Source organism: Coturnix japonica, chromosome 5 (assembly GCF_054131305.1).
Source record: "Coturnix japonica strain WE chromosome 5, WE-NBRP24, whole genome shotgun sequence".
NCBI lineage: Eukaryota > Metazoa > Chordata > Aves > Galliformes > Phasianidae > Coturnix > Coturnix japonica.
In genome coordinates this window covers 40,492,375-40,496,898 of record NC_140667.1, presented here as the reverse complement: position 1 = coordinate 40,496,898, position 4,524 = coordinate 40,492,375, and positions in this window count along the sequence as shown.

Sequence of the window (4,524 nt, the reverse complement as noted above, 5' to 3'; positions counted from 1 at the left end):
TTGCACGTCTGTGTGTGTACACATGGAACTGTATTTATATATAATCACTGTACAATTTTGTTCAGTTATTGCATCTACATTCCTTAATGCAACAAATATGCATAAGCAATGTGCTATTAAACTTGCTGCAGAGTCTAATACTCATAGTGATACAAGGTGTCAGTGTTTTGATGGTATCTAATACAAGATATTAAATTTGTGACTTTCTTTGTAGTCTCTTACTAGAGAAAATAACATTATAAAGATATTTGGCATCAATACTGATAACATCAGTAGAAATGAAGTAGTTAAATAGCATTCCTACTGAAATAATGACATACAAAAATTTAGAAGAAGGTTTCTGTCCCACATATCACTGCTGTGATGCTAGAAAATTTCACTGTGGAATGGAAGCTTGAGGAAAAGTCAAGCATAAACTAAAGCAGCTTGTGGGTAGTAAGAGGAATTACTGGGACTTAAGAAGCATTACAAAATAATGACAAATTACTAGGTTTTGAGACCTAAGTCGGCTTCACTGCGTAACTGGAGAAGAACTCTCCTTACTTTTGCCTTGTATACATATTTTTTGTTTTCTTACGAAGTGAAATATGGAGTGTCAAGAAAGGGAATAGTCACACTTTTCAGAGGTCTGTAATCTAATGCAGTATTCAAAAATACTTAATGACAGATTAAAGCAGTGAGTCTTTACTTTCATGTTACTTGCTTAACTGACACCTCCATTTCACCTCGTTGTATCTGTTGTACCATTTTTTTTACTTAGCCCATGGGTAAATCTTTACACCTAATTTTAAAGAGCTGAAGGAGATGCTATGTAAGGATTAAATCACCACTTGTCCAGACAGACGGTTTAGGGATTGTGCCTCATATAGTATGTTGATGTGTGTGAAGATCTGAGAAGCACAGAGGACATCTGTGATTGGATTTTTTTTGTACAACCAACTGAGAAAGACCTTGCCAAGAGCACTTTGGTGACATGATTTATTTATTGTTTCCTACTATAAGAAGCTACATACATAGATTGTTCCAAAAGCAATTCTTCCCACTTATTTTCTTGAAAATCACAACAGCTCAATTTGATAGAGAAAATTATCAGCTACAAAGCATTATTTTTCAACAGTCACCTCTATTGGCTATATGTTTGCACCAGCAATAAACAAGAGCCTGCATGCCACATTCATAAAAATCTGTATGGCCATTTGGAATGTGGCTTGTCTTTCACATCACTGTCTTTACTGCTGAAATGTTCCACTCACTACCTTAGTGTGCTTACATACTCTGGTATCCACAAACATTCAGCAAATATCGATGAAATGTACATGGAGAAGTAAAACACTATTTTGCCACTGTCCTTCTTCTGCCATCAGTCTCACAGCAACAGATACCAAATCTAAGCTCTGCTACATACATAACACTGATGTAGACAGTACCTGCAGGTTGAAAAATGTATATATATCTGTATTTCATAGAATCATAGAAGCCTTGAAGTTGGAAGGGACCTTTAAAAGCCACCAAGTCCAACTTCCCTGCAATGAACAGGGGTATGCACAGTTAGATCAGGTTGCCTAGAATGCAATCCAGACTTGAAAGTATCCACAGATGGGACATCCACCACATCTCTGTGCCACCTGTTTCTGTGTCTCACAACCCTTACTGTAGAAGATTTTTTCTTTGTATCTAACCTAAATCTACCCTCTTTAAGCTTGAAACCTTTTTCCCTTGTTCTATCACCACAGATATTGAAATGCTGCTATCAGATCACCCCAGAGCCTTCTGTTCTCCAGGTTGAAGATCCCCAGCGCTATCAGCCTGTCAGCTATTTGAATGATCTATGTGGAAATGGTCCAGAAATTTTGAACTTTGATAATTTCAGAAAATAATTTAGAGGTATTGTCACCTTGTATTGGGAAAAAATGACGACAGCTCATGAATGCACTTTATATGGGGTGGGATGTGAAATAATAACACTTCAGGTTAGAGATAGCAGGAAAAAAAGACAGAAAATGCAGAAGAGATTACAAGAAGCTTAATGTATTACTCATGGGAAATACATGACATCATCATTGTTAATCAGTGAAGATACTTTTCCAGTTACTTAAACTATTAATATTTCATGAAAAAGATGGCTCTTATGTTATATGAATCCATGGTTATCCTTCAGAGTGTCAACATCTGAAAAGGTGCCAGGCTAATGTAAAATGCCAAGATAAATCTTTCAAAACAAATTCAAATAAATGATGCCTTATTACAGTAGGCTACCATAGCAATCACTAAAGACTCTAGTGAGAAGGGACTTTTATTATTATATTTTTATCAAGAAGTCTTCTGGGAGATGTTTATTTGCTTCCCCTCTGTGCCACCCAGCTGTTCCTTCCTTTCGTGGTCTTAGGGCTAATTACATAATGTTCCTAATTTATACTCACTGGTAAATCAGATCAGAGCATTACCTGGAGGGCAAGCTCTAATTAGAAGAATTTCAGAACAAATTGTCTAAAGAACTTGTTTAGTGTGATTAAATGTAAGTGATGGGGCTCCTTCTCTCTCTTTATTTCCTTCTTTTTAAAAACATGAATATTTACCTTACACAAAAACCTGGCAGATTAAAAAAATAATGCTGGCAATGACAGTTCTAATTAAAGGGATATAAAACAAATGCTAGTACTACCAGATAAAGCAAATTGAATTCCCTGTCTGTGTATAAGTGTAGATGGATTCAGTATTCTCTCACTATTGTTTAATATCTTAAGGGCTAGTAATGTTACTTGTTTCTTTAAAACTTCCTTTAGGGGTGTTCCTTCATGGCTGGCCAGATCTGCTGTTTCTAAAAGTGCTGTGGCCAGTGGTCTGAGAAGTCATGTCTAACTTATGACAGATAAGTAATTATATGTGGTGAATCTGAGGAAGTGGGAAAAAAAGTGGAAGAAATATTTCCTTACATTTTCTTTGCATTGCTTTTGGATTTCAGTGAATCCCGGCCTGATATCAAACTATTGTCTTGATACTAGTGAACATTTTATGTCATATCTAAATATTTGATTAGGAAAATTATTTGCATCTTGGAATGCTATAAAGTAAAATAATTTTAAGTATTCAAAGACTCATTCAAAATTCCTCCGTTACATCAGTACTTAATGTAAAACAAAGAAAGATGGTACACTATAGAGACAAAAGTGGCGGCAGACCCTGGGACATGTTAGATCTCCTTACTTTCATTTTTCTGAACCAGTGATTATGCTCCCAGCAGCTTCAATCCGTGGAGAGATGGGATTTTGCTGGAACTGGTTTCTGGGGGTATACCCAGAGATCCTACAGGCACCACCTGATCTCTTCAGGAAAGACCTTGGCTAATGGGGGAAATAGTCATTTTCTTTACAGAGAAGATGCACTTGCAAGTGTTAGGTGTCTAACAGCAGAGCACTGCTAGGTATATCTTTTGCCGTTGATTTTTCAGGATTAGGCTTGTGAAGAACAAGGGGTGGTTCTAAGTATTTTGTTCAGGGATATGTATATATAGATACACTTTTGAGCTTGTTGTATATGTAATATACATATATAAATATAAAGACTATGTTGTGTAAAGCAGATAGAATTATGCTGAAATGAGATTCAAGTCCGTGACACCATGTTTTTACAGGTGTTTTAAAGGAAATTTTAAAGGGATGGGTTTCAAATATAAATAGCAGTTTTGCTACACACCCTCATTTTCATTAGGTGACAATTAGCTATTATTAGATATTTTATATTTGAAAAATGTCTTTCTAAAACAGATATATTAAGAATATATAATTGAATGAAATAATGTTATACTTGCATTTCTAAGATACATTTAAGATTCCCAAATCATAGTTTTTATAGTAATTATTTGTGATTTTAATAGCTGGAGTAAATGCCAACAACTGCCAAAGAAGTGACAGTATAAAAGTAGAATTCTTACACAATGGTCAAAACCACATCAAACTTCCTTCTGGACTACTTCATAGATTAGCCAATTCAACATACACTACCGATAACTAAAGCTTAGCTTCACACACAAGAGCTCCTGAGCAAGAGAGAGTGGTAGGAAGAAAATTTTAACTTCATAACTTTGATTCATAGTATTTCTGTCAACTGCTGTATTAGAACAAGTGAAGTTCATAGTGCTTGATTGAAAATTTATTTTATTTGCTCAAGCTTGAAGTTAGAACTGTACTATTCTATGGCTCCGAGTCTGTAAAATAGACAGTGTTCACAGCCCATAAAATGAAATAGATTAACTTTTCACTGGCATCCTATCAATATATTGCCATCTAGAAAGTGTAAAGAAACTAGAATTATATGGTTTCATTTCTTACATTTTAATAGACTGGAAAAAAATTTCTACAGAAAAATAATTTTCATTGGATGTTACATTGTTTTGAAACAAAATTTTAGATTCTGATACTCTACAATACACTTATTGTGAAATTTTATCCAGCTTTTCACTTTCTCATACACTTTAGGTGGATGTTCTAATGAATTTCTATCTCTGAACAAGCTGACTACTCTCAT